Source organism: Rhinoraja longicauda, chromosome 2 (assembly GCF_053455715.1).
Source record: "Rhinoraja longicauda isolate Sanriku21f chromosome 2, sRhiLon1.1, whole genome shotgun sequence".
Classification (NCBI taxonomy): Eukaryota; Metazoa; Chordata; class Chondrichthyes; order Rajiformes; family Arhynchobatidae; genus Rhinoraja; species Rhinoraja longicauda.
The window spans coordinates 50,322,997-50,350,302 of record NC_135954.1 but is presented as its reverse complement, the minus strand read 5'-3'; the positions used below and the strand labels follow the sequence as shown (position 1 = coordinate 50,350,302).

Genomic DNA, 27,306 nt, shown 5'->3' with positions numbered 1-27,306 from the left:
AGTGCCGCAAGGCTCGGTGTTGGGGCAGCAACTATTTACCATATATATTAATGATTTGGATGAAGGAATTAGAAGTAACACTAGCAAGTTTGGGTGGCGGTGTGAACTGCGAAGAGGATGTTAGGAGGTTGCAGGGTGACCTGGACAGGTTGAGTGAGTGGGCAGATGCATGGCAGATGCAGTATAATGTAGATAAATGTGAGGTTATCCACTTTGGCGGCAAAAACAAGGAGGTAGATTATTATCTCAATGGTGTCAGGTTAGGTAAGGGGAAGTGCAGCGAGACCTGGGTGTCCTTGTGCATCAGTCACTGAAAGTAAGCGTGCAGGTACAGCAAGCAGTGAAGAAAGCTAGTGGCCTGTTGGCCTTCATAACGAGAGGATTTCAGTATAAGAGTAAAGAGGTTCTTTTGCAGTTGTATAGGGCCCTAGTAAGACCACATCTGGAGTATTATATACAGTTTTGGTCTCCTAATTTGAGGAAGGATATTCCTGTAATTGAGGCAGTACAGTGTAGGTTCACGAGATTGATCCCTGTGATGGCGTGACTGTCATACGAGGAAAGATTGAAAAGACTAGGCTTGTATTCACTGGAGTTTGGAAGGATGAGAGGGGATCTTATAGAGACATATAAAATTATAAAGGGACTGGATAAGCTAGATGCAGGAAAAATGTTCCCAATGTTGGGGGAGTCCAGAACTAGGGGCCAGTCTTAGAATAAAGGGGAGGCCATTTAAAACTGAGGTGAGAAGGAACTTTTTCATCCAGAGTTGTGAATTTGTGGAATTCTCTGCCACAGAGGGCAGTGGAGGCCAAATCACTGGATGAATTTAAGAGAGAGTTAGATAGAGCTCTGGGGGCTAGTTTAATCAAGGGACAATAGTTTAATGGGCGGCACGGTAGCGCAGCGGTAGAGTTGCTGCTTTACAGCGAATGCAGCGCCGGAGACTCAGGTTCGATCCTGACTACGGATGCTGTACTGTAAGGAGTTTGTACGTTCTCTCCGTGACCTGCGTGGGTTTTCTCCGAGATCTTCGGTTTCCTCCCACACTCCAAAGACGTACAGGTATGTAGGTAAATTGGCTGGGTAAATGTAAAAATTGTCCCTAGTGTGTAGGATAGTGTTAATAGTGTTAGTGTGCGGGGATCGCTGGGCGGCGCGGACTTGGTGGGCCGAAAAGGCCTGTTTCCGCGCTGTATATATATGATATGATGATGATATGGGGAGAAGTTGGGCACAGGTTACTGATTGTGGATGATCAGCCATGATCATAATGAATGGCGGTGCTTGAAAAGATTAGAATCTCGCATGCACTGCCTGAGTGGTTGGTGGAAGCAAGTATTCTCTAAAACTCAGGACCCTGGTATTCAAACTCATGCTCACATATTGGGACTCTTTTTTGTGCGCCCTTGAAATTCACCAGGTTCTATTTCCCGCGCACCCTTGAATTTCAGTGTTCGTTAACATTTTTCAATACTTCTATACTCTGTAACATAGAGTCAGCATTTGACCCAAATCCCTCTAAACCTTTCCTATCAATGTTCCCTTCCAAATGCAGTTTACATTTTGTTATATACCTGCCTCAACCACTTGGTCTGGCAGCTTGTTCCATGTAACTGCCAACCTCCATGTGAAAAAGTTACCCCTCAGGTCCTAATTAAATCTGTTCAACCATCACATTAAACCTCAGGCAACTTAAAAAAACTTAATTAAAGGAGTGTTGTGGTATTAATTATAATGACATCCAAGAATGAGAAAATCTGCTAGTCTGGCACCACCAGAGTACTGAGCATGCTAAATCAAAATCAGATTTACTTGCCACCTGTATGTCCTTGAACATCTGTGTCTAAATCTGTACCTGATTGTTGAACCATCATTCTTAAAAGATAGAAAAGAATGGTATCAATGATTTGGATGAGATGGTACAAGGCATAATGAAATTTTTTGCAGATGATACTAAAGTGGGTAATATTACAGATAGTTGAGATGGTTATCAAAAACGACAGCAGAATCTTGATCAGTTGGGGTAATCTGGACTGAGGAATGGTTAGAGTTTAATGCAGATAAATTTAAAGTCAAACCAGAGCAAGAACTTCACAGTGAATGGCAGGGCCCTGTGGAGTGTTGTAGACCAGAGGGATCTAGGAGTGCAGATAAATAGTTTTCTTAAAGTCGCATCACAGGTGGAGAAAGGTCCAGAAAGGCTTTCAGTACATAGGCCTTCATCAGTCAGGGAATTGAGTATAGAAGTTAGGATGTTATGTTCCAGTTGTTCAAGATGATGGCAAGGACGCATTTGGAGTATTGTGTTCAGTTTTGGTCACTCTGCTATTAGAAAGATGTTGGTAAATTGGAAAGAGCACAGAGAACATTTATTGGGAAGAGGTTGTGCAGACTAGGACTTTATTCCTTGTAGTTCAGGAGGCTGATGGGTGATCTTATAAATGTGTACAGAATTATGAGGGGAATAGATAGGGTGAACGTGCAGTCTTTTAGCCAGAGTAAGGGAAGCAAGAAAAAGAGGACCTAAGTTTAAGGTGAGAGGGGAAACATTTAATATGAATTCAAGGGCAGTGGAGGCCAAATCACTGGGTGAATTTAAGAGAGAGTTAGATAGAGCTCTGGGGGTTAGTGGAATCGAGGGATATGGGGAGAAGTTGGGCACAGGTTACCAATTGTGGACGATTAGCCATGATCACAATGAATGGCGGTGCTGGCTCGAAGGGCCGAATGGCCTCCTCCTGCACCTATTTTTAATGTTTCTATGAGAGGAAGCTTTTTTACAGAGGGTGGTTAGTCCCATTTGCCTGTATTTGTCCCATACAGGGCTCTCTAAACCCTTCAAATCCATATATCTGTCCAAATGTTGCTTAAAAGTCAAAATGGCTTAACAGAGATAACTTCTAAAGCTTCCTCTGGCAGTTCATTCCAGATAGGAACGACCCTCTGAGTGAAGAGGTTGTCCCTGTCATCCTTCTTAAATCTTCCCCTATCACATTCAGCCTGTGCCCTCTTGTGTTAAAATTCTCTATCTCCGAAAAAAACCCATTGAGCATTCACTTTATCCATGTCCCTCGTCATACACCTCAATAAGAACACCCATGTCTCCTCTGCTCCAAATAAAACGTCTCAGCCTATCCCTGTAACTCAAGCCTGCAAGCCCCGTTAACATCCTGCTAACATCTTTTGCATCCTTTCCAATTTAATGACATCCTTTCTATATGACTGCACGCATGTCTTACCAACTACTTGTGTAGCTGCATCAAGATGTCGCAGTTTTTAAACTCAATATCCTAACAATGAAGGCAAGAGTGCAAAATAGCACCATGTCCACCTGATTCGCCACACTCTGGGAACCGTTCGGCTGTACTGCCTGGCCTCTCTGTTCTGCAACACTCTCCAGAGCTCTACTATTTGCTGTGCAGGTCCTGCCCTGGGGTTCTGACACACCAATGGGAAACACGGTACCTCTCATTTGTCAGTATCAAATTCCGTTTACCATGCCTTGGCCTACCTTCCCAACTGATCTTGACCCTGTTGTAAACTGAGATATCCCTATTCACTGCCCACCACATCACCAACTTTGGTGTCCTCAGCTAATTCACTGACAATGTTAACTACAATGTCATCCAAAATTATTGGCGCGTGGGTGGACTGGTCTTTTGGAGTCTCACTTCCAAGATGTGCCTGCGATAGGAGGATTTCGCGGTGCATTCACTTTGCTTTTACTGCTGGGGCCAAAATATTACTACCCGCGGTGTTATAATCAGGGGGGCAGTGCTCCGGCACATCTGTAAAAACAAAACCCCAAAATAAACAGCGGGGAATTTAACAGCGGCCGCTCCGGCACCTAAAAAATTAGCACTGCAACACTGGTGAAAATCACTCTGATGTTCACAGCCAGCATCAGCCCTGAGAGGTCCCTCCCGCCGCAGGCAGCTCCCGGTGAATGAGATCGCGGGCAGGAGGGGTTGGGGTTGCCCGTGCGCCCGCGGCTGATGGAGCGATGTCCCTCCGCCAACGAGAGGGCAGCCCCGCCGGCAGGGCAGGGGCAGGGGCAGCGCGAGCGGAGCCGAGTCAGTCCGGTCACGAGCTGGCGGCGCGCGTGACGCCGGCGTTGGGTTTGAATCTCGAGCGGCGGCGGCGGGGCGCAGTCACGGTGGCGGAGAGGGAGGGGGAGGGGGAGGAGGAGGGGGAGGGGGAGGGGGAGGAGGAGGAGGGGGAGGGGGAGGGGGAGGAGGAGGGGGAGGAGGAGGGGGAGGGGGAGGAGGAGGAGGGGGGAGGAGGAGGAGGAGGGGGAGGAGGAGGGAGGGGGAGGGGGAGGAGGAGGGAGGGGGAGGGGGAGGGGAGGGGGAGGAGGAGGGGAGGGGGAGGAGGAGGGAGGGAGAGAGTGGGCGGGAGGGAGAGAGTGGGCGGTTCGTCTTGCACCGACTTCCATCCGTGCAGGAGAGCATCTACAATGTCAACGAATCAGAGGAGCGTGAGGAAGAGCTGCGCTGTTGTCTATCAGTGACTTGTACCTTTGTTTAGACCCCGACACTGTCTTGTTTCTGGTCATCACATCTCCGCTCCCTCCTCTGCTCTGCCCCTCCACGTTTGCTACCCTCCCCCAAACCCTCCTGTGTAATCCGGCTTAGGTGAGTTTGTCTTTTCATCACCTCTTTTTGTGGAGCTGTGTGTTGTTTTGGAGGGCATCGGTCGTGAATGTGTGTGTTTGACTGTCAGGAGTGAGTTGTTTTCCCCTTTCGTGCTCTCACTCAGCATCATCCACGCGTGCCGCCTCCCAGTGAGAGGGCGGAGCGGGAGCGCGCAGGGGCGGGGGCGGAGCGGGAGCGCGCAGGGGCGGAGGGGCGGGGGGGGGGGGGCGCGCGTGTCCGTGAGTGAGTTACAGCAGGTGTTGGTGTAACTTTTGTGATATCGTCAAATCAACAGGGCCCTGCTGATGAAATCTCCAATAAAGCTGGATGCAAATGTCGTTTATAATAAACTAACATTTCAGTTGCTTAAATGGTCACGTTTCTTTGCCATTATTTAGTAGCTGAAATTAATTGTGATGATACATTTTAACGCAAGGCAAAAGGTTTGCGGGGCTACAACAAAATGACCTGAGTTGTGGGAATTTAGTTAATTGGTTTTTCGTCTGTTTGCGCATTTTATGAAGAACTCGTTATTAATGATTTACTCGCATCGGCAGATTGACTTTCACAGATTTAAAAAAAAATCGCTGCCAAACTCATTTGGTCATTCCCTAATTGTCTTTAAATACGCTGCTGACTGGGATGAATTTTAATAAAACCCTTAATATATCACAAATCTATTAAAGATGATCGTCCGGTTCTCATTTTAATTTTAAATGGTTATAATCTGAACTGACTCCCATTATTAAATATTAATATTAAGCAGTTTCAAGACTGATTGTTATCATTTTCCTATTTTTATTTAAGTGCTGCTAGTGTTTATCTTGTTCTGATCAAGCGCGATGTGTGGCTTGACAGAATTCACACCCCTGCATGCTTCGTATCGCCGTTGATACGTTTAATTAAAATGTTATTCAATATTAGCGCCCTTCAGAACAAATGTGATCGCATATGTTTTCTTCCATCGACAACGATGCGCAGATTCTAAAAAAATATATTTGAGTTATATTGGCAAGAGGCAACCAGTTTATAGGATTATCTTAAATCATCTTAATATATTTGTTGTCGGAATAGTAACTTGCCTGTAATACATCATCTTGGTGATTCGCAATTCTTGCTTGCCAGCTTAATTTTGACTCGGCTTTACTTTCAGCGCCACTTTAATAAATGATGTGGCTACTTTCAGATGTGACGGAGAAGTGGGCGATGGGTTTGCCAGTCCTGACATTAGGTTCTGTGGTGTCTGAGCAGGGATAAATTGGTGTTACCACCATTGCCAGGTTGGGTGCTAATTGGAACGACTGCCTTGGGTGTTCAAATTGCAAAGGTCATATATAAGCAAGCAGTTAACATGAGCTTTCATAAAATGGCAATAACTAAAAGCCATAGTAGGAGTGGACGGAACACTTAAAAAAAATGGGTCCAAATAGAAACTTGCATTAAGGTAATGGTCTTGGATTAGCATTAATCCAACATTGGTGACAAACAAAAGAGAAAATAATAACTTTTATTTATAAACTTTTATTTAAATTGTCCAGTCCATGTCTCTAACGTTGTTTTAAAAATACAAAGTAGGGATAGGGGTGTTAACAAACAAAAAAATATATATTTATTCCAATTTCCACAAAAGATGTCACTTTTCCTGTCTGGCATGGTTAATTTAAACTGAATGGATAACAAAGGAATATTCATGTGCATATGTCACTTTATATTAATTATAAAACTGAGTGTGAGGGAAAAGATTTTATAACAAAAGTATTTGTTTTTCGTGTGTTTTACATTTTGGCTAATATCTTTCTTAAAATTATAGAAGAGGGAAATGTGTGTTGTAACTTTTAAAAAATCCATGATTTAAAAAAAAAAATTGAAACTATTAAATCATTAATTTTAATAAATAGCAAACAAGTTTCTTATTTACTAGTAGGTTAGATTTGTGTACAAGATCTTTGTAGCTTTAAGTACGACTAACGTTAAGGTAGGCAGATAAATTGAGATTTTTCTGATTTTGTGTAAGCTTACTGTAATGTTAGAAGCAAAACGTATTTAACAAACTATTAACTAGTTGCAGATCATTTTAATTGGATATTTTTCAAATTAAAATTAGATAGTTGGCAAACCTTCAGCTGCAATTCTGCCTTACAATTTAAAAAAAAAACTAAATCCAAACAATTTCTTTAACAAAATCCAGATAATTCAAAGTATTATATCTGTGTTTTAAATCGCTATGTCTACATAAAATTGCATTTAACAATGTTTATCTGGTTAACAACCACAGTATTGTGTAATCAATATTTTACTTTTTCAATTTGGGGGTTTGAGTGTGTAACATTTTGCACGTAGAAATACAAAACTAATTTGGCATATTGTTCATTTTTCTTGTGTTTAGTTTCCTTAAAAAGTATTAAGTATATAGATATGCTGCATTTCTGTCAAACTTCTGTAAAGATGTTTCTGAAGCTAAGAAAAATATTGATTTTCCTTATTGACTGTAAATGTCTCCCCATTTCCTTCCACCCCTTCCCATCTAAACTCTCAATCAAACCATCTTTTGGAGTTTTATCCTTGCATTCATTTGTCATAATACTTTGTTAGTGTGGAAATGTTTGACTTTGATCATGATTATTTTCCCCCCTCTTCTATTATTTGATCCTAATATCATTTGCATGTGTTAGTAAACCAGTTTATTCTCCCCAAGGTCTTCTCATCTTAATATATTATGCTTCCCAACCTGTTCCCCACAATTGATAGTCTGAGTTGCTGCATTATCTAACTACTGCATAATGACAACATTTTAGGATATGAAATATTGACCTTGCCATCTTCTGCAGGCATGGATGCAGACATTCTGAAAATGAAGGCACATATCCAGGATGCATCTCCCAAGAGAAATGTAAACCCAGTATATTCATATTATAATTGGGCATAGTTTATAAAATGGGAAGAATGTTATCACGGAAAATAATACGACATTCCAGAGGTATGTCGTAATGTTGGTCAACTGGCAGAGTTCCTCCAGAAATATTATTGAATAGGTCCTCTGGTTTAAAGAAGCATAGAAAACTCAATATATTTTCTCCAAAACTTGAAATGAAATGAAAAGAATGAATTTGCTTAACAGGATTTGTTCCTTGCAGCAGGTGGTGTTTGCTGAATGAAGTTAGCAATGATTGACACCACTGAGTCTGCCTATTTTGAATGGAATAAATTTGAATTGAATTGAATACATTTTATTAGCCAAGTATGTATACATACAAGGAATTTACATTAGTGCTTTGCTCGCAAGTAACACGACATACAGTTTGATTTTGCTGTTGACTAGTGCAGTAATACAATGTCTGGCTGATAAAGATGTTTCTGAGATCAAGGAAATGAGGCTTAAGAAAATAATGGTAATAATTATGAACACAGAGTAGCTTTATCCTTGTTTAGACAATAGACAATTGTCTATAGGAGTAGGAGTAAGGAGTATAGAATAGGTATAGAATATATAGGAGTTGGGAGTATAGAATAAGGAGTAGGCTATTCGGCCCTTCGAGCCAGCATCGCCATTCATTGTGATCATGGCTGATCATTCTCTATCAGTACCCCGTTCCTGCCTTCTCCCCATACCCTCTGACTCCGCTATCCTTAAGAGCTCTATCTAGCTCTCTTTTGAATGCATTCAGAGAATTGACCTCCACTGCCTTCTGAGGCAGAGAATTCCACAGATTCACAACTCTCTGACTGAAAACGTTTTTTCCTCATCTCCGTTTTAAATGGCCTACCCCTTATTCTTAAACTGTGGCCCCTGGTTCCGGACTCCCCTAACATTGGGAACATGTTTCCTGCCTCTAACGTGTCCAACCCCTTAATAATCTTATATGTTTCGATAAGATCCCCTCTCATCCTTCTAAATTCCAGTGTATACAAGCCTAGTCGCTCCAGTCTTTCAACATATGACAGTCCCGCCATTCCATAGAGTACCAAAAAATCAAAATTGGTTCCTTCCAATCTTGTGAATAATTTACAAAGGCAATGTTGTGTAAAGATCTATCTTTGTAGATTAGTCTAATATTCTTTTTCTGTGTTCACACAGTAAAATATTGTTTTTTGATTATTGTTACTGAAGGGTTACTATAATTGTAGTATTGTCCATTTTTCAAAATATATGCTTGCAAAGCTGCATGCTTGGAAAGGGGACTATTTGAACTGATTGGTGAAGCACCAGTAATCACTGAATGTTGAGAAGGTATTAATAGATTGGTGCTAGGCAAAAAATAGCACTCTTATTTTAAAAGCAGTGAGATCATGCACAGGCATTTGCAAATCCACTGTGTAAAAATTAATTTAAATTGATTATCTGCACAAGTTATCCAGAATGAAGATGTAAACATGGATTTAGAAGGAACAAATCTTTCATGTTTGAGGTGGTGACAACTCAAATGATACTGCAAAATGCCTTGTGATGTACTCCATTGAGTTATTAATATATGTGGATTAATGCCATCTGTGCAAATTATAAATAATACTAGACCCTATATCACCATACAGTATCTTCAATTCACCCCACTGTGAAGAAGGGTCTGACCTGAAACGTTACCCATTCCTTCTCTCCAGAGATGCTGCCTGTCCCGCTGAGTTACTCCAGCATTTTGTGTCTACCACTGTGACTCCCCTCTCTACTTGTGAAGGGCATTTCCTAAAGCTTTATTTAAGAAGGTTGATTGCTAAAATCAAAGCTGTGGTAATTTGGGTTTAGTTTTTGGAATGTTTTTGAAGATAAACAAATTTTAGAGTGCAGCATTTCACACTCGCTTTGATTAAACTCCATCTGTAATTTCTCCATCTGTATCTGCATTCTAAATCCCACTGTATCCTTTGACCGCCTTCCTCACTGCAACTCTTCCAATTTTGGTGTCATCTGCAAGTTACTAACCATTTCATCTACATTTATGCATAGTTTTCTAAATCACATACCAGAGAGAAGCTACCACAGATCCCTGTGGAATATCACTGGTCACAAACTTCCAGCCAGAATGATGGATATCCAGTAGTTCTGACATCCACAATCGTGAAGTGCTTCCACCATCATAATGTGCACCATCACCCGATACTGGGACACCTAGACAACAAGGACACCTGCATTATACTAATATTTATCAACAATAGCTTTACCTTCAACACCAGAATCCCACCCAAACTCGATCTTCAAATTTCTGAACCTAGGAATCAGCAGCCCCCTCAACCATTGGATCATCGAGTTTCTGACCCATAGACCACATTCAGTGACGATAGGTGACAACACATCCTTCACAATTTTTAACACCACTCCCCTGCAATAGTGCATTCTCGGTCCCCAACTCGATATGCACTCACAACTATGCGGCCAAATTTGGCTTGAACTCCATCTACAAGTACGCAGATGATGCCATGAATAATGATGAGATGGAGTACAGAAAGGAGACAGAGAACTTAGTGACATGGTGCCAGGGCAACAACCACTTCGCAGACCTCCCAACCCTTCTGAATTTGGCGGAAAGTTTGCGCTTTCTTATTTCAATTCCGCCATTCCGATTTCGCCTCACATTTTTCTGCAAAACGCATGCTTCGCTGCTCACCCTGCCCCCCGCCGCGCCGCTGGTCATGCCGCTGTCCTCACCTCACCACTCGCTGTTTGCCTGGCCTGGCCTCGCCTCTTGCCGCTCGCCCGGCCTCGCCGCTGGCCTGGGGAGGGGAGGGGGGGGAGGTAGAGGGGGATGGATTGGGGGGGGGGGTGGGGAGTGAGGGTGGGGGGAGGGTCGTGGGAGCGGGGTTGGGTGTGTGGGGGGGACATGGACCCGTGACTTGCTGTTGAAGACCACTGGAGCAAGTATGTCTTCAATGAAATTAGGTATGTGCAGTTTGAAATGAAAATCTTTCTTCATAACTTAGTCATATATTTTATGACCATTGTTCTTTTATTCAATACCAAGAGAATTGGGATGTGTAAGGAAAAGCGAAATAGAAAAAACAAAACAAAACATTTTTTTCTTTGTGTTGTAAAAAATATTTATGTTCAATAACATTTCTATAAATAGCAGAATATACTCATGATAGGCCTGACATTGTACATGTAGTCCAAGAACTACAGACTGTTGGAAATAATAGTCGTTTTTCACACATGAATGTAGCGCAACACGTATACGCATTTGGCGTGCATACCTTTTTTTGCTGAAAAGTTGCATTACGTGCCATATTATGAATTGTGATGTAAAATTCTGAATTTTGGACATCAAAATTATGAATTTGTAAAATGAAATGTTGGGAGGTCTGACTTCCACAATGTCAGTAAGATGAAGTAGCTAGTTATCCGTTCAGGATGCATGGTGAAGTTCATGTTCCAATCAGCATTAATGGTGCTGAAGTGGAAATGGTTGAGGTTCTTTGGTGTCACTGTCACATCTTCGCATCTGATGTGGAATAATGATACTGACACATTATTTACAGGTTACATTCCTTAGTCTCTATATTTATTATCTCTGCCAACCGTGGCCTGCCTTGGCGCACACACCATCTGACCTCCAAGTCAGCTGATATAAATGTCAAGATATTTGCATATCATTATCATGACTCATCGTCATGACATCCCTCCTTTACCAGAATTAAACTTTAAATTAATATGTTCTTTCTAATATACTTTCCAATTAAATTTGTACAAAGCATATTTGTGCTTCTTTGTATTTTCATTTGTGTTCCAATAACTCACACAACAAATGCATTACATCTGTCTTTTTCCACAATTAAACAATTCTTTTTACCCTTAAAAATTATTATGTTAGTTTTATTAGCCAAATACACCATGGCCTATTAAATACTAACCAAATACGTGTACAAATACAAAACAATTATTTTCCCTTAATACAAATAATAACTTGTAAGCTTCCTTTGCCTCTAAACAAATGTCATATTCATCTGTATAATTACTAAGCAAAACTATAGCCTATAACACAAAATCATCATATCGCTTGGGGACTCTCCTTTCACGTTTTGGTCTACCAGCTGGCGCAGGAGTATCGGAGCCTATTGAATCTGCCAAGGTGTTGTCATCCACACGCCGTCTCTGCTCACCACCTGCGTTGCAGCATGCTGCCTCTGGAACTCTGGTCACCACCTCAGAAATGCTGGTTGTCTCAGGAGCACCGGTCACCACCTCAGGGATGTGTCTGCCCCTCTGAATCAGTAGCTCTTGGTGGACTTTGGAGCCACCTCGATTCAAATGTCTCTCGACATGTACTTTTACATGTACACTTGATACATTCCACTTGTAGATAACACCTTCTGGAGACTTGACTGTCACCCTGCTGCCGCTCCTCGATACAACATTGTATGGCTGGCAATGGTAAGGAGTGTCTATCTTACCGCCACCGTCTAGCCTCACAAGCACGTCATCACCAGGCATTATTTCTGAGTGCCTGGCTCCTTATTTCCAATCGGCATACCATTTTGCCGCACCTTTCTTTTCGGCATCACGGTATCTCAGCTGGTCTTCTGTGATCTCTCACACTTCTGGCATTTTAGTGCAAATTTTCCTTCCAAACAAGGCTTCTGCTGGGCGTTTTCCTGTTGTTGAGTGAGTGTTCGCCCGATATACACCTACGTATGCTAGCACTGCCTCCTTCCAGTTTTTCCCTTCGGCATGGCCGATTCATATCCTCTTCTATATGGATTGGTTCTGTCGCTCTACTTCTCCGTTAGCTTGTGGCCATTTAGGAGTCACCTTGTGATGATGGATGCCTGTGATTCTCATGTACTCAGCAAACGCCTCGGAAACAAACTGTTGCCTATTGTCGGAGTACAATGTAACAGGCAACCCGTGTCTGGCAAATATCTCTGCTAATGCCTGTACAGTCTTTTCTGTTGTAGTTGATTTCATCACTGCATACTCGTAGTACCTGTTATAGTAGTCTATCACTACCATAACTGATTCACCTGTTGGAAGAGGTCCAAGAAAGTCAACAGCTACGTCAACCCATCGTTGGCAACTTTGTACTTCTAATTGATTCTGGTGGGTTGCTCCTGCTTGTGATTTGGCATCCGTGGCAGGTCTTGAAAAAATCTTTGGCATCTCTCTCACAACCTGGCCACCACACTTTGCTCCACAAATTCTGTTTGGTACTGACGATGCCTAAATATCCTTCATGAGCCAATGATATGATCCTCGGGATCACCAATCTGCTACCTCTCGGCACACACTGACCAATTACACAAAATTCATCTTTTATGGGAACATATGCTTTGTAAGGGCATTGATCCCATTGCCCACTGTGAATATGCTCTCTGATATCTTTAAGTTCAGGATCATGTTCTGATTCCCTTTGGACTTCCTTTGTTGTCACGGCTCTTGGCGTTGGCTGAATTGCGTCGAAGCGCACAAAGTTCTCTGCTTCCATCTCTAGCGTGGATGTTGCTCTCAGCTGTTCATCCTTCAACAGTCTTGACAGTGGGTCCGTGATGTTTGCTTTCCCAGCAATGTGGACTACTTTGTACTTGTACTGTTGGAGCCTCAGCACCCAGCGTTCTATTCTGGCACATGGCTTAGACCTTGTTGAATAGATCACTTCCAGCGGCTTGTGATCTGTAACGAGTTCAAATTCAATGCCGTACAAGTAAGCATGGGTCTTTTCACAGGCCCACACTAGTCCCAGTGCTTCTTTCTCTGTTTGAGAATACCTTCTCTCCACGCTGGTTAAAGATCGACTGGCATATGCTGTGATTCTGGGTCCATCTGCATGTATCTATACCAGCACTGCTCCCAAGCCGACCGGACTGGCATCTGTTATGACGTTTGGTGCAGCTGGATCATAATATCCAAGGATTTCTGCACTCATTAGACTCTGTTTCTGTGCTTTGAATGCCTATCTCTGTTCACTACCAAACTGGAACGGTACGTCTTTCCTGGTCAACGTTCTCAGCGGATCTGCCAGTGTAGCAAAATTCGGAATAAATTTTGCACAGCAATTGACCAGTCCTAGAAAGCTCCTCATCTCTGTTGCATTCTGAGGTTCATGTGCATCTGCAACAGCTTTCACTTTAGCCTTTTGCTGGGTTCAGCCTTCACTTGTGAGTCTGTGCCCCATGAAATCCATCTCAGAGATGCCAAACTTGCACTTGTCTTCATTTACAGTGAGTCTTGCTTCTTCAAGTTTAGTCAACACTAGCTTCAACCTCCTTCACGAATTGATGCATGGACGATGATGTCATCTGATATGTTTGCTGCTCCTGGTACACCCTGAATCACTCTGGATTTCGTACTGATAGATCTCGGGGGCAGCATTGATTCCAAACATCAGTCTTTTGTACCGGTATAATCCGCAGTGAGTGACGAATGTTGTCACCTCTCTTGACTCTGGATGTAATTCCAATTGATGATATCCCCACTTGAGATCAATTTTGGAGAACATTTTACTGGTTGATAACTCTTGCAGCACCTCATCGATCGTCGGAATTGGGTGTCTTTCTCTGATTATTGGCTCTCCTCATGTCAACACATAGTCTGATGTCATCATCGGGTTTCGGCACTGTCACTACTGGACTCACCCATGGTGTCGAACGTTCAACTGGCTCAATAATGTCCTGATCAATCAACTCCTTGATTTTTGCTTCTACTTTTCCACGAAGTCCAAATGGCGTTCTCCGCACTGGTTGTGCTTTCGGCTTGACAGTTTCATCAATGACAAACTTCACTTGCCGGCCTTTCAATTTTCCAACTCCTTGGAATACTGAGTGAAATTCCTGCCTCATGTCATCATATGACTGCACTCAATTGACATGCACTCTGATGTGAATCACTCCCAGCTCTCAAGCTGTACTTCCATTGTGCAGGGTTCTCCCTTCTCCTCTATCACAAATTCTGCAACAGTTTTTCTATCTCCGACTTCTACTTTAGCCGTGAAACATCCAATGGTCTGCAATGGTTCAGTTGCGGTGTATGGATATAACTTCCTACTACACCTCCTTGACGTGCACTTGATTTTCTGCTGTTTCAAGCGTTCCTAAAGTGACCTGTCAATTACGTTGCAGTCGCTACCAGAATCTACAATCACTGGCACTGTAACACTTCCGATGGTCACTGCAATTTTCTTGAGATGGCTATCATTCAATGCAAACTGATAATTCCTTTTAACAGCATGTCCACCAGGTTCATCACTGTCCTCATCACTTCCGAAATCACCTTCTACGTGATGGATGTGACCCTTCCTTTTCTGCCAATGTCTGTCTATCTTGTCCCTGGACTTCCCTTTCTCCCTTGCCTTGGAAGATTCACTCTTGTTGTAATCATTTGTCTTGTCCCTGGCTTTACTTTTACATTTCTTTGCAAAATGATCTTTGTCTCCACACTTCCTACATGTTCTACCTTTTGCCAGACAACATGCATCTTTCCCTATGTGACCCTTGTTGCCACACCTGTAACACTCAATTTCACGTTCAGGCTTACTTCTTGGTCTACCGTAGACAGCCAGTTAACTTGCCCAGTCTTGGAATCTTTCAATTTCATGCTGTGAAATTGTCCTTCAACAGCTTCCAGTGCCGCTGCAATCGACAAAGCATCATTCAGGTTTAACTCGCCCCCTTTTTCTAGCAGCCTTCTCCTGAGCTTGCCTGGACTGCAATGCTGGACAACCTGATCCAATATCTGTTTTTCCACATCAGCAGCCACATATTTGCATCCTACAGACACCTGTCTGAGTCTTGTCACAAATTGAGCAACAGTCTCGGCCTCTTCCTGTTTTGTTTTACGGAATAAATGGCGTTGAAATGGACCATTCGGCACCACCACATAATGACTGTTCCAGAACCAGGGGCTACAGTTTAAGAATAAGGGGTAGGCCATTTAGAACGGAGATGAGGAAAAACTTTTTCACTCAGAGAGTTGTAAATCTCTGGAATTTTCTGCCTCAGAAGGCAGTGGAGGTCAATTCACTGGATGCTTTCAAGAGAGAGTTAGATAGAGCTCTTAAGGATAGCGGAGTCAGAGGGTATGGGGAGAGGCCAGGAACAAGGTACAGATTGTGGATGATCAGCCATGATCACATTGAATGGTGGTGCTGGCTCGAAGGGTCGAATGGCCTACTCCTGCACCTATTGTCTATAATGCACCAACAGCTTTCTTATAGTCTACCTTCATTCCAGTGTCAGGGAGTGTTTTAAACATTTCCCGAACTGCTGGCCCCACAGTGAAAAGAAGTAACGCTCTCCGCTGCGCCTTCTGCCCCAGTGTACTCTCATCAAGGAAGAGCCCACGACTGACGGCATAGGCCTCAAATTCCTCCAGCCAAGCGTTCTACTTCACGCTAACGATACTCACATCACCGGTCAGATCGAAGTGTGGAACTCTGCGAAGTGCTAAGAAATCAGCTCCAACGGACTGCCATAATGACCTTTTTCTAACCTTTTTCCAGCTCCTAGCAACGGATTCAGAATCCAAAATGTCCAAAATATCCAAAATCCAAAATATCCTCGTCGCCAATGCCACATCTTTGCCTCTGATGTGGAATAATGATACTGACACATTATTTACAGGTTACATTCCTTAGTCTCTATGTTTATTATCTGCCGACCGTGGCCTCTTGCCTTGGCTTACACGGCGCACACACCATCTGACCTCCAAGTCAGCTGATACAAAAGTCAAGATATTTGCATATCATTATGACTCATCATCATGATAGTTACCATTACCATTGATCTGTCATGGACCAATTGCGTTGAAGTGATAGCCAAGTAGCCACGCCAACGTTTCTACTTCCTAAGGAGACTGAGAAAAATTGGCATGTCTTAGATGACTCTAACAACTTCTGCAGATGCACCATAGAAAGTGTACTGTCGGGTTGCATCACAGTTTGGTTTGGGATCCGATCTGCCCTAGACTGTAATAAATTGCAGAAAGTTGTGGATGTTGCCCAGTCCATCTTACAGCATAGATTTCCCACCATTGACTCCTTCTATACTTCCTGCTGCCTTGGAAAAACCACTGACATAATCAAAGACTTGTCCAACCCAGGTCATTCCTCCTCCCTGCTCCCGTCGGGCAGAGGATACAGATGCTTGAAAACTTGCACCATCAGACTCTGGAACAACTTCTTCCCCGACGTTATTGTCCTTCCATAAACTAGGTGACTGCCTGATTCTCCTCTACCCCATTGACAAAATTGGACTTTGTCTATGAAACGGTGCACAACAAAGCTGAGAACCATATTCTGGACTCTGTAACTTCCCCTTTGCTCTACCTATTGTACTTAAGTTTAACATGTTTGTATTTATGTATGGCATGTTCTGATCTGATTGGATAACATTGCAAAACAAAGCTTTTCACTGGACCTCTGTGTTCTTCACAATAAGAAACATAGAAACATAGAAAAATAGGCCCTTTGAGCCAGCACCGCCATTCAATATGATCATGGCTGATTATCTAAAACTAGTACACCGTTCCTGCTTTTTCCCCATATCCCTTGATTCCTTTAGCTCTAAGAGCTAAATTTAACCCTCTCTGGAAAACATCCACTGAATTGGCCTCCAATGTCTTCTGTGTCAGAGAACTCCACAGATTCACAATTCACTGGGTGAAAATAAATTTCTTCATCTCAGTCCTAAATAGCTTACCCCTTATTCTTAAACTGTGATCCCGGGTTCTGGACTCCCATCCTCCCCCCCACCCCCCCCCATCCTCCCCCCCCCCCCCCCCCCCCCCAACATCAGGAACATTTTTCCTGCATCTAGCCTGACCAATCCTTTAAGAATTTTATATGTTTCTATAAGATCCCATCTCATCCTTCCAAATTCCAGTGAATACAAGCATAGTCGGCCCATTCTTTCATCATATGTCAGTCCTGCCATCCCAGGAATTAACCTGGTGAACCTAGGCTGCACTCCCTTAAAAGTACTAATGTCCTTCCTCAAATTAGGAGACCGAAGTTGCACACAATACTCCAGGTGCGGTCTCACCAGGGCACTATACAACTGCAGTCGGCCCTCCTTGCTCCTAAACTCAAATTAGGAGCAAGGAGGTCTTACTGCAGTTCTTGCCACCATAGTGGATAACCTCGTATTTATCCACATTATACTTCATTTGCCATGCTTCTGCCCACTCACCCAACCTATCCAAGTCACCCTGCAGCCTCATAACATTCTCATCGCAGCTCACAACTGTCACCCCAGCTTTGTGTCTTTTGTGGGAGGGGGACAAGCGGGGGAGGGGTGGTGGTGGTGGGGGGAAGAGAGAGTGGGGGTGGGGGGAAGAGAGAGTGGGGGTGGGGGGGGGTGGGGGGGAAGGGGGGGTGGGGGGAGAGTGTGAGTACTCCCCCCCCCTCCCTCCCCCCCCCTCCCCTCCCCCCCCCCCCCCCCCCCCTCCCCCTCCCCCCCCCTCTCCCCCCCCTCTCCCCCCCCTCCCCTCTCCCCCCCCCCCTCCCCTCTCCCCCCCTCCCCTCTCCCCCCCTCCCCTCACCCCCCCTCCCCTCTCCCCCCCCTCCCTCTCCCCCCCTCCCTCACCCTCCCCTCTCCCCCCCCTCCCTCTCCCCCCACCCCCTCCCCCTCACCACCCTCCCTCCCCCCCCTCCCCTCACCCCCCCCTCCCCTCTCTCCCCCCCTCCCCTCTCTCCCCCTCCCCCCCCTCCCCCCCTCCCTCTCCCCCCCACCCCCCCCTCCCCCCCTCCCCTCTCCCCCCCCTCCCCTCTCCCCCCCTCCCCCCCCTCCCTCTCCCCCCCTCCCTCTCCCCCCCTCCCCCTCTCCCCCCCCTCCCCTCTCCCCCCTCCCCTCTCCCCCCCCTCCCCTCTCCCCCCCTCCCCTCTCCCCCCCTCCCCTCTCCCCCCCTCCCCTCTCCCCCCCTCCCCTCTCCCCCCCTCCCCTCTCCCCCCCCTCCCCTCCCTCCCCTCTCCCCCCCTCCCCTCTCCCCCCCTCCCCTCTCCCCCCCTCCCCTCTCCCCCCCTCCCCTCTCCCCCCCCTCCCCTCTCCCCCCCTCCCCTCTCCCCCCCCTCCCCTCTCCCTCCCTCTCCCCCCCCTCCCCTCTCCCCCCCTCCCTCTCCCCCCTCCCCTCTCCCCCCCTCCCCTCTCTCCCCTCTCCCCCCCTCCCCTCTCCCCCCCTCCCCTCTCTCCCCCCCTCCCCTCTCTCCCCCTCCCCCCCCTCCCCCCTCCCCCCCTCCCTCTCCCCCCCTCCCCCCCTCCCCCTCCCCTCTCCCCCCTCTCCCCCCCTCCCCTCTCCCCCCTCCCCTCTCCCCCCCCTCCCCCCTCCCCCCCTCCCCTCTCTCCCCCCCCTCCCCTCTCCCCCCCTCCCCTCCCTCCCCTCTCCCCCCCCTCCCCTCTCCCCCCCCTCCCCTCTCCCCCCTCCCCTCTCCCCCCCTCCCCTCTCCCCCCCTCCCCTCTCCCCCCCCTCCCCTCTCCCCCCCCTCCCCTCTCCCCCCCTCCCCTTCTCCCCCCCCTCCCCTTCTCCCCCCCTCCCCTCCTCCCCTCTCCCCCTCTCCCCCTCCCTCTCTCCCCCCTACCCTCTCCCCCCCCTCCCCTCTCCCCCCCTCCCCTCTCCCTCCCCTCCCCCCCCCTCCCCTCCCCTCTCCCCCCCCTCCTCTCCCCCCCCCTCTCCTCATCCCCCCCCTCTCCTCATCCCCCCCCCTCCCCTCCAATTTTTATTTGCTGCTGAGTTGCTAAAGATAACTCCCCTTAAAAACTCCCCCAAACCTCCCCTGCATTAACTGAAATTGAGTTAAGGTTGTTTCAAAGAACCCCAGTCACCCACTCCATCCTCCCTCCACCAACTTTATTCCCCCCCTCCGCACTCATGCACTCCATCCCCCCCTCCATCCCCTTTATCCCCCCTCCTTTCATCTGATCAATACCTATCTCTTTTTAACATCATGCCAAGAGGAAGGAAGACCTCCGTGGTCACACAGACCTCCGAACCCTTCCGAATTTGGCAGAAAGCTTTCGCCTTCTTATTTCATTTCTGCCATTCCGATTTCGCCTTACATTTTTTCGGAAAAAACATGCCTTGACACTTGCCGGGCCACTTGACCCACCGCTCGCCCCACCCAGCCTCACCGCGCCTCTTGCCTGGCCTCGCTGCTCGCCCGGCTTCGCCAGTCCGGGCCGGGCCTCGCCGTTCACCGGGCCTCTCCTCGCCGCTACGCTCGCTGGGCCGGGCCTCGAAGCTCGCCGGGCCGGGCCTCAAAGCTCGCCGGGCCTCGACTCGCCTCGCCGGGCAGCCCGCCGGGACTCGCCGCTCGCCTCGCCACCTGCCAGGCCTCTCTGCTCAGCGTACCTCACCTCGGCTCGCCGGGACTCGCCTCGCCGCCCGCCAGGCCTCGCCTCGCCGGGCCTCGCATCTCCGCTTGCCGGGACTAGCCTCGCCGTATGCCGGGACTCGCCTCGTCACTCGCCGGGCCCCTGCCTGGCTGGGCCTTGCCTTGCCGGGCCTCACCGCTCGCTGGGCCTCGCATCGCCGCTCCCCGGGCCTCGCCTAACCTCACCGCCCGCCGGTCCTCGCCTCGCCGCACCGCCGGGCTGTTGTGATTTTCTGTTGTAGATACAATTTAACGCCCTGGGGGCTTGCTCGGTTCGGAAGAATCTTCGGGAGTCCGGGAGGGTGGACGCCCGCGACGGGGCGGTTGAGCCACATGGACTGGCTCGCTCAGGTCCAAGTGGGCCGGTTTCAAACGAGCCACAGACACAGCTTCGCGCCGGCCTCCCATGTCCAAATCAAATGTTGTAGTCCCATGCCGCAGCACGCGAAAGGGACCTTCATATGGGCGCTGCAAGGGCGACCTGTGGGAGTCGCGGCGAAGAAAAACGTACGGGCAGCTCATCAGTGGCAGTGGCACATGGGAAGGGGTCACTCCATGACGCGACGTTGGGATGGGAGACAAGACGCCGACCCTCTCCCGCAAGCGGATCAGCACCGATGATGGGGTTTCCTGGGACCCATCAGCAGCTGGGACAAACTCCCCGGGGATGGTAAGCGGAGCACCATATACCAACTCCGCGGAGGACGATGACAGATCCTCCTTGGGGGCCGTCCGAATCCCCAACAGGACCCATGGCAACTCGTCCATCCACCCCGGGCCCATGAGACGAGCCTTCAGGGCGGCCTTCAGACAGCGGTGGAAACGCTCCACCAAGAACCTGTGCCCCGTGCGCCGGTCCCAGACATACAGTTGATGGATCCTGCCGGCCACCGCGCTGACTAACGGCGGCCAGCGCTGTCGCTTCTCAGGAACGAACATGGCTGGCGGCATTGGCGGGCTGCTGAACCCCAGCGCTGGTGGTAAAAACACCACATCCTTTTCCTTGGATCTCCAGGGTCCTGCTCAGCCATCCTCCTCTCCTGTGCCACTTGTCTGGTCTTTAGCTCTCGTGGGCATGGCCCTCTTGTGAGCGTGGTCCTGGGTCGCTGGGCCTGCCAGGGCGTGGAATCAATCCAGTCCAGCGATTCTGGGGATTCCAGCGGTTCCAGGTATTCCAGCTCACCCACCTGCTGCTGGTCGGAAAGCTACAGCTCATCAGCGCGGGCCGCTAGCCGGATGGGATCCTCGAAGCTCTCCCCCGTGAGCTGCCGGCGGATGTCTCGCAGCAACTGCTGCAGGTAGGTAAATTCAAAGAGCGGGCAGGGCTGGTGGTCGCCCATGAGCATGAGCATCTCACTCATGAGGGCCGAGGGCATCCGGTCGCCGAGCCCGCCCATGTTAAGGACCTGACAGGCGCGCTGCATTCGGCTCAGCCCGTAGATCCGGAGCAGCAGCGTCTTAAGGCTTGTGTATTGATTCGCCGCCGGTGGATTATCCAGGTAAGGAACGACCCGACCGGCCGTCTGCTTGTCCAGGGCGCTTACCACATAGTGATAGCGGGTCTCCTCGGTTGTAACGCCACGGATGTAAAATTGGAATTCAGCCTGTCGAAACAAAACCCCTGGCTGCGAGTTCCAAAATGTAGGAAGCTTCAGCGATACCGCGTTGAGTTCAGCCTCGTCGGCCCTGTGGGCGGCAGCAGCAGCAGAATGCATTTTATTTTCAAAACTCCCCTCCAGGATTATCTTTCCTGGGCGTTGAGGTCACCAATGTAGCAGGAACGCGATGGAGTCCAGCCAAAAACTAATCGGACACGAGTTGCGTGCACTGGAAGTGTTTATTCTCTCCAGTACAGCTCCCCACTACTCCCCCAGTCTCGGGCGTTGCCCGGCCTTAAATACCAACACCGGTACTGCCCCCGTGGGTGGCGCCTCCCACACCAAGACACCGCCCCCTAGAGCCGATGGTTCGCTGTGCCCTGGGGTTGCTACCAGGTGTCACCACAGTCTGAAGATTACCTTCAAAGAGAACGGAGAACAATCGTTGATCCAAATATCATGATTGATTAGAGGCATCATGATCAGGCTCTGTTGTATATTCAAGACAAGCTTGTGAATTACAACAAGACACTGGGATACTTTCATGTGCCACTATCAAGACATGAAAGGATGAACCTTGATGGTGACAATCCAGAATTGCAGTACAATAGACCTGAACAACAGTGATTTGTTGAAGAGAGGAGCCTCTGCTGAATGCTGAGCAAAGAGCAGTGTATGACCATATGTGCAGCTGCTTGGAAAGGAATGTTCCTGCAATGTTTTTCATTGATACACCAGCAGGAATGGGCAAAACAATTCTCACCAATTTGAACCTTTCCAAAGTTCGAGGTCAAGTTGATGTTGCTTTTGCTGTAGCATGCTCTGGTATAGCAGCTACATTGATGCCTGGTGGAAGAACTGCACATTCTCGATTCAAGATACCGATCAAAGTGACCGATAATACAATGTGCAACATTGAGAAGATCTCCAACATGGTTCATTTGATCAGGAGTGTGAGACTGATTGTTTGGGATGAGTGCCCGATGATTAGGAGGGAGAGCTTTGAAGCGGTGGACAGAACTCTTCGAGATCTATGCAAAAATAACGATGAGCCTTTTGGCGTCATTTTTACCTTTTGTTGTGGCGATTTTCGCCAATTCCTTTCTGTTGTGAAAAGGGGAAATATGCTGGTACAAGAGAGAATGCTGAAGTTTTTTTTATTCTTTCATAGAAAACTAATATTTATTGCCCTGTCTTAACTGGCCTTGAGCTGGCAGAGTGAGGCCATTTGAGGATACGTTAAGAGTGTAGGTGTGGAATCACATAGAGGACACCAAATTTGTTGTCTTCTATGTGATTCCATACCAGAACTCTTAACTTGTAAAGGGCCTGTCCCACTTAGGCATTTTAAGGTGACTGCTGGAGACTAGGCTGTCGCCGACAGTTCGCCGGGGTGTCGCGGGCATGATCGTGAGGAGTCTTCAAAGAATCGTAGTGGATCTCAGCGCGTCGCTGAGAAATTAACCAGATTGAAATTTCTCGGTGACAGCTGGTTTGTCGCAAGGTATCGTTGCTTATTACGGGCGCTGTCGCATGCTGTCCCCAGGTTTGATAGGTTGTCGCTGATGCATTTAGAAGCACATAATAAATTAAGTAAAGTCATTTGAAGATACCATAAAATACTTGTGTTTAACCAATTTATTTACCGTCAGGATATTTGACAGGTAGATTGGAGGCGACAGTTTGACGCTCAGGTAAGCGTGGAAATTTTGCAATGTTTATGGCCATCAGTGATTACTTTTAAAGTAGGCTCCCAACCCAGATATTCAACCCAGAAACCAGATATGCATCTCCCGTACATTTTCATAGAATGCCCACACTCGCACAAAAATCCAATTAACCACGTTTAAAATTAAATTTCTTAATACTGCTATTAGTAAACTGGAAGTCAATCCAGTTTATGCCTTGTTACCGTGAAGCTTGGTTTTCAAGTAACCTGGGCAAGATGTTATATTTCAAAACTCTCAAGTAATTACAGACTTGTCAGTGATTTCAGCGAAAATTAGGACACCAGAGAAGCATTGATAAGCGTGGGAATTTCGTGATGTTTCCAAATACGGTATAATCTCTTAGCCAGGTGCTAGTTTCACAAAAAAAGTAACTTGTCCCAACCTGACTCGGCATTGTCGTGGTCATTGTCGTAGGGTTAAAGAAAATTTTGGCGATCTGCTACGACTTTCATAGTCACCAGCAGTCGCCTAAAAAGTCGCCTAAGTGGGTCAGGCCCTTAAGAGTGTAGTATATCTACACTATATACACAATTTTAAAGAGGTCAGAGTGGAAGACGTATAACAGAGCTTTATTTGTCATTCGGTACCGAAGTACCGAACGAAACTACATAGCAGTCATAGAAAAAAAAGAACACAAGACACATAGCCCCAACACAAACGTCCATCACAGTGACTCCAAACACCCCCTCACTGTGATGGAGGCAACAAAACTTCCACTCTCTTCCCCACGCCCACGGACAGACAGCTCGTCCCCGACCGACCCGCACAGTCCCCGCAAGGGGATGGAAGTCCCCCCGGCCGAATCGACTTGGGTTTGTTTGAGTACAAAGGCTGAGTCCTATACACAGATGATTATAGTATGTTGGTTTCACGAGAGAACTGAAGAGTCATAAGACATTTACTAATTCTGCGGGGGGGGGGGGGGATTGCTGAAATGCTGGTTTAGCTCTTTCTCTTTGACAAAACCTATTCCATTAAACTGTCTTCCTTTTCCAGTTTGCCCTTCAAAAGTAGATATGCTTATCATCTTATTCTTTAAAATGTCACATTGGGCATCATGTCTTGTTCAATTCAATGCTGATAGGCAAGTGCCTAGTTCCAAGGCTATAATAGTAGTGCAATGCTCAGGTCTGTCACTCTTGGATTTGTCCATGAGGGTCTGACATGAAACAAAGTGGATGGAGAGAGCGAAGGAGGCTCAACACCCTTCTGAAGCCATGACATTCTTAGACTCTTAGACTTTAGAGATACAGCACAGAAATTGAGTGCGCCAACCAGCTGTCACCACATACACTAACACTATCCTACAAACTATAACATATAACAACTACAGCATGGAAACAGGCCTGTCCGGCCCTACCAGTCCACGCCGCCCATTCCCCCTGACCTAGTCTCATCTACCTGCACTCAGACCATAATCCTCCAATCCCCTCCTATCCATATACCTATCCAATTTACTCTTAAATAATAAAATCGAGCCAGCCTCCACCACTTCCACCGGAAGCCCATTCCATACAGCCACAACCCTCTGAGTAAAGAAGTTCCCCCTCATGTTACCCCTAAACCTTTGTCCCTCAATTCTGAAGCTATGTCCCCTTGTTGGAATCTTCCCCACTCTCAAAGGGAAAAGCCTACCCACGTCAACTCTGTCCGTCCCTCTCAAAATTTAAAAAACCTCTATCAAGTCCCCCCTCAACCTTCTACGCTCCAAAGAATAAAGACCCAACCTATTCAACCTCTCTCTGTAGCCTAAGTGCTGAAACCCAGGCAACATTCTAGTAAATCTCCTCTGTACCCTCTCCATTTTGTCGACATCCTTCCTATAATTTGGCGACCAGAACTGCACACCATACTCCAGATTTGGCCTCACCAATGCCCTGTACAATTTCAACATTACATCCCAACTTCTATACTCGATGCTCTGATTTATAAAGGCAAGCATACCAAACGCCTTCTTCACCACCCTATCCACATGAGATTCCACCTTCAGGGAACAATGCACAGTTATTCCCAGATCCCTCTGTTCCACTGCATTCCTCAATTCCCTACCATTTACCCTGTACGTCCTATTTTGATTTGTCCTACCAAAATGCAGCACCTCACACTTATCAGCATTAAACTCCATCTGCCATCTTTCAGCCCACCCTTCCAAAAGGCCCAAGTCTCTCTGTAGACTTTGAAAATCTACCTCACTATCAACTACTCCACCTATCTTAGTATCATCTGCATATTTACTAATCCAATTTGCCACACCATCATCCAGATCATTAATGTAAATGACAAACAACAGTGGACCCAACACAGATCCTTGGGGCACTCCACTAGACACTGGCCTCCAACCTGACATACAATTGTCAACCATTACCCTCTGGTATCTCCCATTCAGCCATTGTTGAATCCATCTTGCAACCTCACTATTAATACCCAACGATTTAACCTTCTTAATCAACCTTCCGTGTGGAACCTTGTCAAATGCCTTACTGAAGTCCATATAGACAACATCCACAGCCTTGCCCTTATCAATTTCCCTGGTAACCTCTTCAAAAAATTCAAGAAGATTAGTCAAACATGACTTTCCAGGCACAAATCCATGTTGACTGTTTCTAATCAGGCCTTGATTATCCAAATAATTATATATATTGTCCCTAAGTATCTTTTCCATTAATTTTCCCACCACAGACGTCAAACTAATAGGTCTATAATTGCTAGGTTTACTTTTAGAACCTTTTTTAAACAAAGGCACAACATGCGCAATGCGCCAATCTTCCGGCACCATCCCTGTTTCTAATGACGTTTGAAATATTTCCGTCATAGCCCCTGCTATTTCTGCACTAACTTCCCTCAATGTCCTAGGGAATATCCTATCAGGACCTGGAGACTTATCCACTTTTATATTCTTCAAAAGTGTCCGTACCTCCTCTTCTTTAATCCTCCTAATTTCCATCACTACTCTACTTGTTTCGCTTACCTCACATAATTCAATATCCTTCTCCTCGGTAAATACCGAAGAAAAGAAATTGTTTAATATCTCCCCCATTTCTTCCGGCTCAGCACATAGCTGTCCACTCTGACTCTCTAATGGACCAATTTTATCCCTCACTATCCTTTTGCTATTGACATATCTGTAGAACCCCTTGGGGTTTACTTTTACATTACTTGCCAAAGCAGCCTCATATCTTTTTTTCGCTTTTCTAATTTCCTTTTTAAGATTCCTTTTACATTCTTTATATTCCTCAAAAACCTCATTTACTCCCTGCCGCTTATATTTATTGTATATCTCCCTCTTTTTCCGAACCAAGTGTCCAATTTCCCTGGAAAACCACGGCTCTTTCAAATTATTATTCTTTCCTTTCCACCGAACAGGGACATAAAGACTCTGTACTCTCAAAATGTCACCTTTAAATATCCTCCATTTCTCTATTATATCCTTTTCATAAAACAACAATTTCCATTTCACTCCTTTTAAATCCTTTCTCATCTCCTCAAAATTAGCCTTTCTCCAATCCAAAATCTCAACCCTTGGTCCAGATTTGACCTTCTCCATAATGATATTGAAACTAATGGCATTATGATCACTAGACCCAAAGTGCTCCTCAACACATACCTCCGTCACCTGACCCATCTCATTTCCTAACAGGAGGTCCAACACTGCCCCTTCTCTGGTAGGCACCTCTACGTATTGCTGCAAAAAACTATCCTGCACACATTTTACAAACTCCAAACCATCCAGCCCTTTAACAGAATGTGATTCCCAGTCTATATACGGAAAATTGAAATCACCCACAATCACCACTCTGTGCTTACTACTAATATCTGCTATCTCCTTACATATTTGCTCTTCCAATTCTCGTTCCCTATTTGGCGGTCTATAATACACCCCTATAAGTGTTGCTAAACCTTTCTCATTTCTGAGTTACACCCAAACAGCCTCCTTAATCGAGCCTTCTAGTCTGTCCTGCCAAAGCACTGCTGTGATATCCTCCCTGACAAGCAATGCAACACCCTCACCTCTTGCCCCTCCGATTCTATCACATCTGAAACAATGAAATCCTGGAATATT

The 27,306-nt window shown here is 46.5% G+C and overlaps 1 protein-coding gene across 9 annotated transcripts in view; it reads left to right on the top strand.

Annotated features, from left to right (window-relative positions):
- The first annotated feature begins 4,426 nt into the window (after positions 1-4,426).
- The window catches only part of LOC144604398 (poly(rC)-binding protein 3), a 148,151-nt gene continuing 125,271 nt past the window's right edge, over positions 4,427-27,306 (top strand). For all 9 annotated transcript variants that reach the window (XR_013548723.1, XM_078418831.1, XM_078418821.1 and 6 more), the window contains exon 1: positions 4,427-4,637. The gene's annotated coding sequence lies outside the window, so the exon portion shown is untranslated. The remainder of the gene's footprint in view (positions 4,638-27,306) is intronic.